The sequence below is a fragment of the Hemiscyllium ocellatum genome, chromosome 10 (assembly GCF_020745735.1).
Source record: "Hemiscyllium ocellatum isolate sHemOce1 chromosome 10, sHemOce1.pat.X.cur, whole genome shotgun sequence".
NCBI lineage: Eukaryota > Metazoa > Chordata > Chondrichthyes > Orectolobiformes > Hemiscylliidae > Hemiscyllium > Hemiscyllium ocellatum.
Window position 1 is genome coordinate 57414873 of NC_083410.1, and position 15133 is coordinate 57430005.

A 15133-nucleotide genomic window follows, 5' to 3' on the forward strand; every position below is an offset into this window, starting at 1 on the left:
ATGTCAACAACATGCATCCAATCCCTCTTGGCTGAGGTAGTCCTTAGGGCCTATGTTCTTGCTTGCCTCAAAGTTAGTAACTCTCAGTGTAATGTAGCAAGGGGTAAAAGTAGAGATACGCTCTGAATTGATCGTCCACAGTAGCTAGCAAGTTACTCAGATATTTTGGATACTCCTTGCTTTTGAGACCATGCAAGAGCAGCCAAAGGAGTTAAGGCAGAAGCTTATATCCGTCTAATTCTTTAGTTTGGGTTTAGCTGTAAAAAGACCTTTTACCACCACCCATGGTTTGGACATAGGTGAATACCAAGGAATATACCACTACAACTACTAAAATAATTGATTGAGTCACACCATTTCATTTTAAAATGCATTGATAAAGCAGATTGTATTTCAGTACGAATATATCTTTCACAAGTGTCAATGTTTGCCTACAATACCCAGCATGCCTGCATGCAATAAGCATCACTCTTAAATGCCTATCATGCATCATATGTGAAAAGCTATGTTTTGGCCTTTGACCCAGATTGTTGCCATGGCAGAGAGCCCCTTTGACAAGGTGAATATAGTAGAAGACTTCAGATATCTGAAGTGTTGCCTTACAATAATAAGTGGAATGGAGTATAAAGGAAGAAATAGTGAGACCCTATGAGAACACTGCAACTGAAATCAGGAGGGTTATAATCTACATCTCAAGTGAAAAGATTAGATGGGCAAAAGTGGCCTACTTGAGGATTTCATAGCCAAAACAGAAATTGCTGGACAAACTCAGCAGATTTGGCAGTATCTTTGGAGATAGTACTGTACTGAATTTGAATGGATCTCCAGCATCTATAGTTCTTTGTTTCATAATGTATTATCAATGTTGGTATTCCCTGTCACCATCAACATTCCTTCAAAATTGCTGTTAATATTTTTTTACATACCATTATATTTGTAATAGCATCTAAATCTTTATGCAGTGTTTGAATTGAATCTTTCTGTTTAGAACACATTCTTATATATTGTTTATTAGTCTTAAAGGCCCATTCTTCAGACTTTCAGCTGTGTTACAATATGACCATAATGGGTTTATATTTTTTGTGCTCATGCTGGTATTTAATAAGTATGCATTAATTGTTGATTTACACATTATTGCATTCTACCACATTAATAAACTGCATGTAATATTCAAATGCAGTGATGGCTTCTTCCAACAAATCTATTCCCACTTTGTCATCTTCATGCATTTACTGAACCTGTAGGCTCCCGATATCAGAAATCATACTGATGGAACCTCAAACTAAGCTATCTGTTATTACTGAATCATCAAAGGTACCTATGGATACATTTGTCTAAATGTTGATGATTTATCATCCAAACTGTGATATTTCATCATCTTGAGCCGACATGAATGGAGACCTTTGTTTTCCTTGTGTACTTGTTTAAAGAAATGCTTGTAATTCTACACTCTCCAAACTTGGCTGCCTATAGTGTCACCCTTGAACCTCTATCCAAAGCAATTTAGTGAAAGAAATCATAAATTGATACTGAAAACTTAATTAACATTGTGAGAAGTGCAATTTTGATACCTATACAATTTTCTCTTTCTTTCCCCATTCCATTGAAATTATGCCTACCAACCAGTCGATAAACCCATCCCTTACTCTCTCAATCCTTCTCCACTCATTTCACTTGAACTCCAACCATATCCTTCTTTCTGTTCCTTTCTTCCACTCCTTTATTCTCCTTCTTATACAGTATTGATCCAATTTGCTCCTTCTTCCCTCTCTTAATCTTCATCCGATTTCTACTGGCATTTATTGGTAGAAGGATTGAGTTTCAGAGCCACAAGGTCATGCTTCAACCGTACAATACCCTGGTAAGGCTGCACCTGGAGTATTGCATGCAGTTCTGGTCACCACATTATAGGAAGGATGTGGAAGCTTTGGAAAGGGTTCAGAGGAGATTTTCTAGGATGTTGCCTGGTATGGAAGGGAGGTCCAGCGAGGAAAGGCTGAGGGAACTGAGGCTGTTTTCGTTGGAGAGAAGGTAAAGAGGTGATTTAATCGAGACATATAAGATAATCAGAGGGTTAGATAGGGTGGACAGTGAGAGCCTTTTTCCTCGGATGGTGAAGGCTAACATGAGGGGACATAGATTCAGGACAGATATTAGCTGTAGTTTCTTCACTCAGAGAGTAGTAGGGGCATAGAATGGCCTGCCTGCAACAGTAGTAGACTCGCCGACGTTAAGGTTATTTAAATGGGCATTGGACATACATATGAATAATAATGGAATGGTGTAGGTTAGATGGGCATCAAATTATTTTCACAGGTTGGCGTATCATTGAGGGATGAAGGGACTGTACTGCTCTGTAGCATTATATGTTCTGTAGCAATATCCCATAACATGCCCTTGGCAGAGGCAAATTCAGTAAAATAAATTGTCTCATAAGCAATTCTACCAGCAGGAAGAGAACCCAAGCTTTTAGCTGTAAAATGACAGAGGAATGACAGCTTTCGTGCCCAGCTTCACGACCCTCTTTAATAAAACTGAAAATGTGTTGCTGGTTAAAGCACAGCAGTTCAGGCAGCATCCAAGGAACAGGAAATTCGATGTTTCGGGCCAGAGCCCTTCATCAGGAATGATTCCTGATGAAGGGCTGTGGCCCGAAACGTCGAATTTCCTGTTCCTTGGATGCTGCCTGACCTGCTGTGCTTTAACCAGCAACACATTTTCAGCTCTGATCTCCAGCATCTGCAGACCTCACTTTTTACCTCTTTAAAAAAATCCCGGTTTTGTGGAAGCTCGACCCCACCCCTTCATGCTGCTTCCATTATTCCAACCATTTTTAAAAAAAACAAGAATTCACAGGCTGTTTACTTTGTTGACTTGGAACAGTCTGCTCGCCACCTCCATCTCAACTTCTCTTCATAATAAAACCAGGGCAAAATACACTTCTTAAAGTCCTTATATCCTCACATCCATTCTTGAGTATATTTGTAAGTCAATCATATGCAAATCGGAACACAATATAATGCAAGCTAAAATATCAGTTTGTGAGTATGAGTAAATGTCTGTTCCTTAAAATTAACATTAATGTTCAATCTATTCCATAAGTGCAAAGCGTTTGTAAGTCGGACGTTCATAAATCGGGGACTTACTGTTGAAGTGCAACCTTTGACTCAGACACCTTATTGAAGTGTAAGGCCTAGAAATGTGGCTGTGCCCCAGGTATGATAGACAAGATGTTCACTATAGCCAGTATTAACTGCTCATTACTAATTCTCCTAGAAATAGTGGTAGTGAATTATCTTCTTGAATTGCTAAGTTCCTTGGGATTTTGAGACACCCACAGTTCTACTAAAAATGGAGTTTCAGAATTTTGAGTTGATCAAGTGTGGCACTGGAAAAAGCTTTTTCCAGCTCCACACTTTATCAACTCTGACTTGTCCAGCATCTGCAATCCTCACTATCTCCTAGTTTAAAATTTTGAGCCAATAACAATGAAGATAATGGTGATATCACTCCTCTAGAATTTACTAGAGAGGAAGAAAAGGACAACCAACTCCCATTCCTTGATGTGATGGGACAGAGAACACCGAATGGAGAATTCACCACAAAGGTATACAGGAAAGCCACACACACACAGACCAAGTCCTAAACTATGAAAACAACCACCCCAACACACACAAAAGAAGTTACATCAAGACACTGTTCAAAAGGTCCACAACACACTGCAGTACACCAGAACTGCAAAAAGAGGAAGAAGAACACCTATACAATGTATTCGCCAAAAACGGATACCCCTGCAATTTCATTAACATGTGCCTAAGGGAAAGACAACAGAATGAGGACATGCCACAACCCAAAGGGCTAGCCACACTACCATACATCAAAAACATTTCTGAACTGGCAGCCAGACTACTGAGACCACTAGGACTCATAACAGCACACAAACCAACAGCCACTCTCAGACAACAACTCACCAGGACAAAGGACCCGATACCCAGCATGAGCAAGCCAATGTAGTGTACAAAATCCCATGCAAGGACTGCACAAAACACCACATAGGACAAACAGGAAGACAGCTAACGACCCGCATCCATGAACACCAACTAGCCACGAAATGACATGACCAGCTATCCTTAGTAGTCACACACTCAGATGACAAGCAACATGAGTTCGACTGGGACAACACTACTATTATTGGACAAGCCAAACAGAGAACAGCCAGGGAATTCCTAGAGGCATGGCACTCATCCACAGATTCAATCAATAAGCACATCGACCTGGACCCAATATACCGCCACTGCAGCGGACAGCTGGAACTGACAACCGGAAGCGGCAGAGACAAATCACTATAAATGCCGGAGGAAACATCACAGAAGCGCTTCACAGGAGGCTCCCTAACACTGAGGATGTCACCTGGACATGGGACGAAACGTCTGCAACACAAATTCCCAGCTCGGCGAACAGAACCACAACAAGATGGACATTGTTTTGCTCTTTCAGCTGCAAAATTGATATTCATGTTACCACCATGTTTCTGAACTCATTATTGACAATAGAAGGGTATTTGCCAGCCGACTTTTTTGTGGCTCATACATTGTAAATTTTCTTCTGGAGAGAAGAAGTTCAAAATGGATTCATTTTCTGCTAACAACTCATTCCTTGGTTGATAAAAATCCCCTTTATCTATTTTAAGAATATTGGTCAGATTTTTTCATGTTCAAGATGTGATAATTTGAAATATTTGTTTGGTTCGTACTTGAAGTAATTTTAATCTTTCATCTTTTTTTGATCCAATTCTAAATTAATTTAATGTAGTTCCCTTTGAAAGGTCTCAATACCTTCTTGCTTTGGATTTCCACTATTTTGTCTAACACTTCCCTTCGATTTTGCTGGACTTGTAAAGACTTTTTAAAATTGTCAGATGTGACTCTGATTCAGATGTTACGCACCCATTCTGAGTCACTGTTTTTGCTGACAGTGGAGCCTCCCGGTGGCTCAATCACTTTTTCTGAGGTTGCTTTCCACATGATTCTTGAGCCTGTATTCCAGCCCAATTTCAGCTCTTGTGCAGACAATTAGATTCACTAAGCTGTAATTGCCCTTCACTTTTCTGAAACCCTAATTTCTAAGCTGCATAGAGCTGTAATTGGTTTGCAGGATGATTTCTGAGCCCTAGCACTTCCTAACAATGTAATCAGCAATCTTTTGTTGCTGTATCAGCCCTAAATCACCCAGGACATTTTTGAGTTCTAACTGTGCAAAATAAGCAAATGACATCACTTCCCTGCTTGGTGCCTCTTTCTCTGTGTCTCTCCCAGAGGCCTTCTCAGTCACAGGAATCACTTTTTGTGTGGTGCCATGCTGGTACTGTGATTTTCTTGCTGCAACATCCATATGGTTGCCCTCTTGTCCAAAATGGCTGACTCTTCAGCTTTGGAGAGAAAGCTAGAACAGTTGCATGCATTGGCTGAGAGGCTGCAATGCTCTGTGCATGGGCAGAAACATTCAACCTGCCATGAAATGGAGTCCTTAGTTTCCACCCATGAGTAAGGTATATCAGGTTGATAATGGTGTTCGGTCCTAGGATGTTGCCTTGAAAAGTGAGATTTTGAGCATTTAAGTTTTTCTGAAAAATCAAAATAAATTGATGACTGAGTCCATGAACTATTATTTCAAGCAAGCATTTGATAATTATTTAGTATAACTTATGTTACTGGCAATCCAGAGGTCTTGAGTAACGATTTGAAAATATAATTCCAAGTCCAGGGAGTCCAAAACTAAAGGGCATTTAAGGTGAGAGTGGAAAGATTTAAAATGCACCTAAGCGGCAACTGTTTCACCCAGTGGGTGAGTGTGTATGGAATGATCTACCAGAGGAAGTGATGGAGGCTGTTGGGTTGGGATATCTAGCTGGCATGGATAAGTTGGACACAAAGGCACTGTTTCCATGCTGTACATTTCTGTGACTTTATGACTCTAATTACAGCATTTAAAAGGCATCTGGATGGGTACATGATTAGGAAGAATTTAGAGGGATATGGGCCAAATGCTGGCGAATGGGACATTTAGACTGTCTGGTCAGCATGGATGAGCTGGACCGAAGGAGCTGTTTCTGTGCTATACACCTCTATGACTAATTAAATAAATTTGTTAGCATTTCCAAAGAGATCGATAAGCTAATAAAAACGGTTTCGTACTTCTTCAGTTAGCTGACTGTGAAAATTTCATTCTTTAAACTCTTTGCTGAAGAAATTGTTTAAAAAAATCATTGAGTAATCATAAATAGCAAACAGAGTAGGAATATGTGAGTCATTTTTTGGTTTGCAGGCTTTGCTTAAGGGGTACTACAACAATTGATGCTTGGCCCCGGCTATTCATAGTCCATAACAATGATTTGGATATGGGGATTAAATGTAATATTTACAAGTTTGCAGATGACACAAAAGTATGTGGATATGAGCATTGTGAGGAAGACACATGTTTCAATGAAATTCTGAGAAGTTAAATAAGTCGGCACTATCCATTTGGTAGGAAAAATAGTGAGAAACTGAAGACTGTTGAACTTCAACGTGATTGGGTGTCCTTGTTCATCAATCTTTGAAATTTCATGTGGAAGTATAGCAAAAATTAAGAATCCAAATACTATGATGGCCTTTATGTCAAAAACATTTCCATGTAGAAGTAAAGATACGGAACCACAGGAAATGGATGAGATACTAAATGAGTATTCCGCGTCAGTGAACTGTGGAGAAGGATATAGAAGCTAGCTAACATGGGGAAATTAACAAGTGATATCTTGAAACATGTCCATATTACAGTAGAGATCCTGAACATCTTAAAATAATAATGGTGGCTAAATTTTATGACCTGACCAGGTTTATCCCAGAACTTTGTGGGAAACTCGGGAAGAGATTCCTGAGCTCCTTGCTGAGGTATTTGTATCATTGATAGCCATAGGTGAAATACTGGAAGACTGGAGGTTGGCTAATGTGGTGCCATTATTTAAGAAATATGATAAGGAAAGGTCCGGGAACTATAGGTTGATAAGCCTGACGTCAGTGGTGAGTGAATTGTTGGAGAGGATTCTGAGGGACAGAATTTACATGCATTTAGAAAGTGACTGATTAGGGAGAGTCAACATGGCTTTGTGTGTGGGAAATAGTGATTCACTAACTTGATTGTTTTTTGAAGAAATGACAAAGAAGATTGATGAAGGCAGAGCAGTAGATGCTGTTTACATGAACTTCAGCAAGATGTTCGACAAGGTTCCACATAGTTGACAGTTAGTAAGGTTAGATCACATGGAATCCAGGATGGGTTAGCCAACTGGATATAAAATTGGCTTGAAGGTAGGAGACAGAGGATGGTGATGAAGGATTGTTTTGCCAGACTGGAGCAGTGTGACCCGGTGGTATGCTGCAAACACTAATACTGGGTCCATTACTTTACATGATTTACTTAAATGATTTGGATGTGAATAAAGGATATAGGTTTAGTGAGTTTGCAGATGACCCCAGAAAAGGTGATATAGTGGATAGTGAAAAACGTTGCCTCAGAGTACAATGGGACCTTCATCAGATGGATCGATGGGCCAAGGAGTGGCAGAGAGAGTTTACTTAAGACAAATGTGAGGTATTGTGTTTTGGTAAGGTTGATTGGGGCAGGACCAATAAACTTAATGGTAGGGTCTTGGGGAATTTTGCTGAGCAAAGGAACCTAGGGGTGCAGGTACATAGTTCCTTGAAAGTGGAGTCATAGGTAGACAAGGTGGTGAAGAAGGCATTTGGCACACTTGCCTTCATTGGTCAGTGCATTGAGTATATGAGTTGGGATGTCATATTGCGGCTGTACAGCACATTGGTTAGGTCACTTTTAGAATACTATGTACAATTCTGGACTCCCTGCTACAAGAAAGATGTTAAACTTGAAAGGATTAAGAAAAGATTTACAAGGATGTTGCCAGGATTGGAAGGTTTGAGCTATAGGGAGAGGTTGAATAGACTGGAGTTATTTTTTCCCTGGAGCATTGGAATCTGAAGAGTGACCTTTATAGAGGTTTATAAAATCATGAGGGGCATGGATAAGGTGAAAAGCCAAGTTCCTTTTTCCAGGGTAGGGGAGTTTAAACCTATGCCCTCCATTTTTGAGATGAGAGGAGAAAAAATTAAAAAGGACGTGAGGGACAACTTTCTTACACAGAGGGTGGTGTATGTATGGAGGATATGGTGGAGACTGGTACAGTTACAACATTTAAAAGGATGTGGGTCAAAATCTGGCAATTTGGATTAATCAATTTAGGATGTCTGGTCGGCATGGATGAGTTGGACCGAAGAGTCTGTTTCTCTGCAATATGACTCTTTGACTCTATGTCTTATTGCAATTATATAAATCCTGAGGCTGTATCTGGAGGAAGGTGTGCAGTTTTGGTCTCCTTATTTAAGGAAAATTATATTTGCCATAGAGGATTCAACAAAGTAATTCCTGGTTTCTGAGGCATTGACCGATGAAGAAAGATTAAATAGATTTCATTAAATATTAATTAAATTAGCCTATATTCTCTGGGGTTTACAGAATGAAAAATGATCTCATTCAAAGTGAATGCGGAAGGACAGTTCACCTGGCTGGAAACTGGGAAGTTTGGGGGAGGTGTTCTAGTGCCTGGGAACATAGTCACAAAATGAGGAAGCTATTTATGACTGACAGCAGGATGAATTTATTCACTCAGAGAAAGATATATTTTTGGAGTTCTGTGCTCCTGACAGTACAGCAATCATTTGGTATATTCAGAATTCAGCTTGATGGAATTCTAAATGTTAAGAAGTTCAGAGATATAAGAATGGGGCAGGAAAATACAATAGCATCAAAGTGAAAGATCAACCATGATCTAATTAAATGACAGTGAGCTCGAAGGGCTGAATAGTCTACTTTGTTTTTCTGTACCTATCATCATCTCAGTCTCCAGAGAATTGTAGTCCTTTTAGCAACTTGTTCAGTGTAATCCATAACTTCTAATCTGATCTAGTATTTGCATTTTGCCAAATAGTAATATTGAGTCAAGTAGCTAGATGCTTTCCTTGGCTTTTGAAAAATTGTTAAATCCAACAACAGCTCCAATGATTCTTCACCCTTGGATACATCAGGATGAATCTCTTAGAATCCTTAAATGGATTTCGCTTGAACTAAATACTGTCCCACATCTGACTGTGGTGGTCATAAACTCAAGCAGCCTTTTCTTCCTCTTCTTCTGGTGGTAATGGTATCGAGGCTGCATCCGTCTTCGACGCTGAGGTTTCCTTGACAAAAGACGGAGGCGGAGAACCCATGATTTCTGACAGCCTTTCTGGCTGTTCTGATGGATCAGGTATGTTTTTCTCCTGGCCTGTTTGCACAGTAGCAGCTTTCAGGTGATCTGCATGTTTGTTCAGGACTGCATCATCTACCCAAACTTTATATGTCACAGGACCTGACCTCGTGCCAATCCCGCTTTGTATCGATGCCAGGCCATTTCTGTAGTTCCAGCACCAACTTCATCCCTGAAGTAAACTCTTTCTCTTTCTTCTCTCTCTCTCTCACACACTTTGAGGAGGTTTGTGGCTGGCATTGGAGTTCCAGATGCTGTTTCAACCTCCCTATCAAGGTCCAGAGTCTTCTCCTTTTCAGCAACTCTGCTGGGGCTATCCCTGCAGTTGTGTGAGAGATGGTGCGATAATCAAACAGGAATCGGGCAATTTGGTATCGGGTGGAGCTGTTGGCTGTTTCTTTAAGCCTGCTTTGAATGTTTGGACTACTCTTTCTGCCAGACCTTTGGACAATGAATGCCACTCAACTTTAGGAAATACTTGAATTCCCTGCTGGTAAATGATGTATCTTTGTCCTTGACCAATGCTCTGGGCATCCCTGGGCATCTTTGTACTATGAATGATGCTCATAGTTTTTCATTCAACTTCACTGAGTTTGCCGAATGAACTTTATGCACATCTAACCACTTTGGGCATCCAGAATAACCAGGAGCATTGAGCTCATGAAAGGACTGTAAGGTAACATAAATCTAGGGTTTATTCAAATCCAGGTCATGCCCACAAATGTGTGGGTGCTGCTGGTGGTAATTTTTGTTCTTGCTGGCACTCTGGCCACTGAATCACCATAGTTGCCAATCCTGTCCACCAGATGTAACTTCTTGCTGACATCTTGAAGGGTTTTAAAATCTGGTGCCTCAGGGAAGCTTCTCATAACCGAAAATGTTGTGGGTCCACAACCAGTCAGAAGATTACTCATTGGGGCAGATGAAAAGCAATGTCACTTGCCAGGAAAAAATATTGCATTCTTTCCACAAACTGGGCCCAGTCGTTGATGGCAAGATCAAACAAGTCAAGCTTTCCAAATAATGGCATAATGCTAGAAATGCTTACCCAGTTCAAAGACAACTATCGCAAGCAAATTTTCTTAAGTCATGTACAATTTTCTCTAAATTGAAATAACTGCACAGAGATTCATCCCCAAAGAGATGGTACTTTCCAGAATAAACTGGTTAAAATCCTATCCATTTTAAGAGCTAACTTATGTCTTAGTTGCTGCGTATAATTCAAGTAATATTTTCCATCCGTCTTGCTACCCTTAACGTGTGCATTAATATGTACATTGTGCATTAAACAGTTTATGATGTTTAGTGTCTAGTAATCAGATACAAGCAATGGTTAAGAATTAAAATGCAATGCTACCTCCTTGAATACAGGAGAAGAAGGGACACCCGGGAACAGATTGAATTGCGTCATGCCCCTCCTGCCTACTACTGTATAAAGCACATTGACAAGCAACAGAAGATAGGTCTGAGTGCCTATCCAATGACCAGTGAGTGTCTGTTGGACTTATCTTACAAAGACAATGGCTTTTCCCGGGAGTAAGTTGAGTGCATGCATGCTGGAGCCATGACAGCACTGAATTTGAATGGACTTCTCCACATTTTGGGCAAGGCTGTGCTTGGCTCAGACATCTCTAAAAAATGTTTTCTTGCTCTCCAGCAGGTTTATTTCAGTTTTAACTAGAGGTTAGTCTTCAGCATATGTCTGGTTTTAGCTGTCCCAATATAGTCTTCCTGTTCTGGACCTTGGCTTTCATGTTTTCCAACAGCTGCTGATATGTGTCTGTGATGTGAATATGAATGGGTAGCCACTGAGATCATGGTCTCTGTGCTGGTGAAGGGAGAGGGTGAGTGATTGATTATCGTAGTGTTCTGTCTCATCACCCTCAGAGGTAGAGTTGAACCTTGCAGCCTGCCTCTTCTGTTTCTCTTGACTGCAAGGGTATGTACTGGAGAACATAAAGACTTTTTTTTTCTTTTATTTTCAGGACTGAGGTCAACTAGTCTCTGTGCGCTAATTAACTCAGACTGTATGTTTAAATCCCAAGCCTAGACTTGGTTCTTGCAAAACCTCATGGAATCATTACAGAGCAGAGAAAGCCATTTGGCCCATCGTCCCAATCTTGGCCCTCCAAATCCTCCAGTAATAGACATTGTGCCATTCTCCTATGAGAACATAAAGACTTAGCTCGTAATAATGCCAATGTGTCATGTGTATCTCCTTTTTGTTCAATTGTCAATACTAGAGTGGAGGCATTCTCACTTGGATAATTGAAATCCTGGGCTCTCCATCAATACCTTCCTCCCCAGCGTCCCAGGTTCGATTCCAGCCTCGGGCGACTGCCTGTGTGGAGTTTGCACGTTCTCCCCGTGTCTGCGTGGGTTTCCTCCGGGTGCTCCGGTTTCCACCCACAATCCCAAGACGTGCAGGTCAGGTGAATTGGCCATGCCAAATTGCCCATAGTATTAGGTGCATTAGTCAGAGGGAAATGGGACTGGGTGAGTTACTCTTTGGCGGGTCGGTGTGGACTTGTTAGGCCGAAGGGCCTGTTTCCACACTGGAGGGAATCTAATCTAATTCCGCAACCACCTGTTTTGTACAAATCAATATTCTGATGTCTAGGAGACTTCTAACTATCTACAACCGCTTGCTAGTGTTATGAGATTTTTTTTCCAACAGGCAGAAAGAAGAATTGCGTACCAGCCCGGTAGGTGCATAACTGCTTTGTGTGTGTATGTTCTTGCTCTCCCTATTAAGTCTTTCACCCATGAAGTGTCTGCAACTACTATACCTTCATATATTAATTGGCTGCCACACACGCACTCCATGTGAATACTGAGATATACAACCCAAATTTTTGTTTAGCATCCCTCTACATTTGTGCACTTGCATTGCTTAATGCAATTATGTGTATCACTTCGTAGTGATTATACAGTGCCACTTAATCTAAAAAAACCACAGGAGGCATTTAAAATTTTTCCACTACTGGACCCAGTATTGCTTTTGGACTCTACAGTTACTAATCCTGCTGCCATTTTTATCTAGACTGCCTTGGTTCGGAGGGATAGCCTTCTGCTGGGAAACATGACCTTCCCCTGAAATAACTACACAGAGGCCGGTGTTCCGTCATCAAGTCATCTTTATTTACAGGGGAGTCCTTGACATTGATCCAGCTTTCCCCAGAGTGAACGCAATCTCTGATAGTCCTGTTCTTTTTTTTCCCTAATTATATTATTTTATTAAACAATTACAAAACAGTTTATAAAAAACAGTTAACATTTACAGCTGTATACAACAGCAATTTTACAAGGGAGAGGAGCAGCAAAGCTAGGCCCCAAACCCTACCGTTCAACCAGTTTGCAGGGAGATGAGGACAAACCTCAAATCTCAGTTCCCACATATAAAAGACAGCGACAATGACGTTGTACATGAGACAATACTGTTACATACGAAAGTGCAGACAATACAGACCCAGCAAACTCCCGTCCCTCCCACCTTCCGACCACTCTAAGGCAGCCCGCTCCTACACACCTTCCAGCTCTCGGTCCAACCCATGCCTCTTTCAGTTCTCGGTCTGCCCTGACACACCTTTCAATCACCTCTAGGGCAGCCCAACCCAGTACCCACCCGGGGTGACATAGTCCTGTTCTTATCTGTCAGCCAGGGCTTCTGGATTGGATTGTTAATCTGGTCCATTAGGGAAGTGCTAGTCTATGAGGACCACCTGACTGCCCTTGTTACAATCACTGCATGCTGGAGAACCTGCAAGAAAACATTGGCTGAACTGAAGGGCCTCTGCTCAGAACCAATTTGCAAACATTTGGTAGGGTCACATCAGGTGATTGGTATCAACTTATGGGGATGGAAATAACAGGCATTTCAGGGATCCAGGGGACAGTTCAGAAGAACAGATGAACAACAGTTCCACTCAGAAAAACTCCTCAAAATTTGGCAGACCAATGTTATTAGATGGCAGGAAGAAGTGGATGCTGTTTAAATATGTGAGGCAAGGTGGAGCTGACCACTTCCTGCTATACCCCCACACATTGGCTGAACTGAAGGGCCTTCTATCAGTATTCAGACTGTTGACTGTGGCCTTCAGTTTTGAATAGATATTTGGCTAGTTGCCATGTGATCGTGACTGGTCAACCATCTGCTGACAAACTGAAGTAAGACACACTTCTGGTTCCACCATCAGAACTCCTAACGTAGAGTCATCAAGTCAGCACAAAACAGACCCTTTGGTCCAACCCGCCATGCTGACTAGATAACCTAAATGAATCTATCCCATTTGTCAGCATTTGGCCCATACCCCTCTTAAATCCTTCCTATTCATATACCTGTCCAGATGCCATTTAAATGGTGTAATCGTGATACTAGAATAAAATTTCACCTATTCCCTCCAAGCATAAACACCTTCTTAGTAAAATAATCTAAGCCCTCCTTTGATCAGCGGACAAGGGGGCTGCAGTGGTAGTTTGGCACACTGATCTCTACAATGCTGAAGCCAGGCACTAACTCACCGACACCTCTTCCTACTGCCCCCTCGAATATGACCTCACCTCCCATCACCAAACCATCATCTCTCAGACCAGACACAATCTCATCACCTCAGGGATCTCCCATCTACAGCCTCCAGCCCCCAGAATCTCACACTACCCAGTCCTACATCTTACCCAAAATTCACAAACCTGGCTGCCCCAGTCGACCCATTGTCTCTGCTTGCTCCTGCTACACAAAACTTATCTCCTGATATCTCTACACTGTCCTGTCCCCCTTAGTCCAGGAACTTCCCATATATATTCAGGCCACCACCCATGTACTCCACCTCCAACATGAATTAGAGTCATAGAATCATAGAGATGTACAGCATGGAAACAGACCCTTGCCGTCCATGCCAACTAGATATCCCGACCCAATCTAGTCCCACCTGCAAGCAACCGGCCTATATCCCTCCAAGCCCTTCCTACTCATATACCCATCCAACTGCCTCTTAACTGTTACAATTGTACCAGCCTCCACTACTTCCTCTGGCAGCTCATTCCATACACGTACCACACTCTGCGTGAAAAAGTTGCCCCATAGGTCTCTTTTATATCTTCCCCTCTCACCCCAAACCTATGCCCTCTAATTCTGGACTCCCCAACCCCAGGGAAAAGACTTTGCCTATTTAACCTATCCATGCCCCTCATAATTTTGTAAACCTCTATAAGATCACCTCGCAGCCTCTGACGCTCCAGGGAAAATAGCCCCAACCTGTTCAGCCTCTCCTTATAGCTCAAATCCTTCAACCCTAGCAACATCCTTGTAAATCTTTTCTGAACCCTTTCAAGTTTCACAACATCTTTCCAGTAGGAAGGAAACCAGAATTGCATGCAATATTCCAACAGTGGCCTAACCAATGTCCTGTATAGCCGCAACATGACCTCCCAACTCCTGTACTCAATACTCTGACCAATAAAGGAATGTATACCAAATGCCTTCTTCACTATCCTATCTACCTGCGACTCCACTTTCAAGGAGCTATGAACCTGCACTCCAAGGTCTCTTTGTTCAGTAACACTCCCTAGGACTTTACCATTAAGTGTATAAGTCCTGCTAAGATTTGCTTTCCCAAAATGCAGCACCTCGCATTTATCTGAATTAAACTCCATCTGCCACTTCTCAGCCCATTGGCCCATCTGGTCAAGATCCTGTTGTGATCTGAGGTAACCCGCTTCATTGTCCACTACACCTCCAATTTTGGTGTCATCTGCAAACTTACTAACTGTACCTCA

At 41.6% G+C, this 15133-nt stretch overlaps 1 protein-coding gene across 5 annotated transcripts in view; it reads left to right on the forward strand.

Moving 5' to 3' along the window:
• Window positions 1-15133, forward strand: part of LOC132819436 (echinoderm microtubule-associated protein-like 6) — a 512298-nt gene that overhangs the window by 65154 nt on the left and 432011 nt on the right. The window lies entirely within an intron of this gene.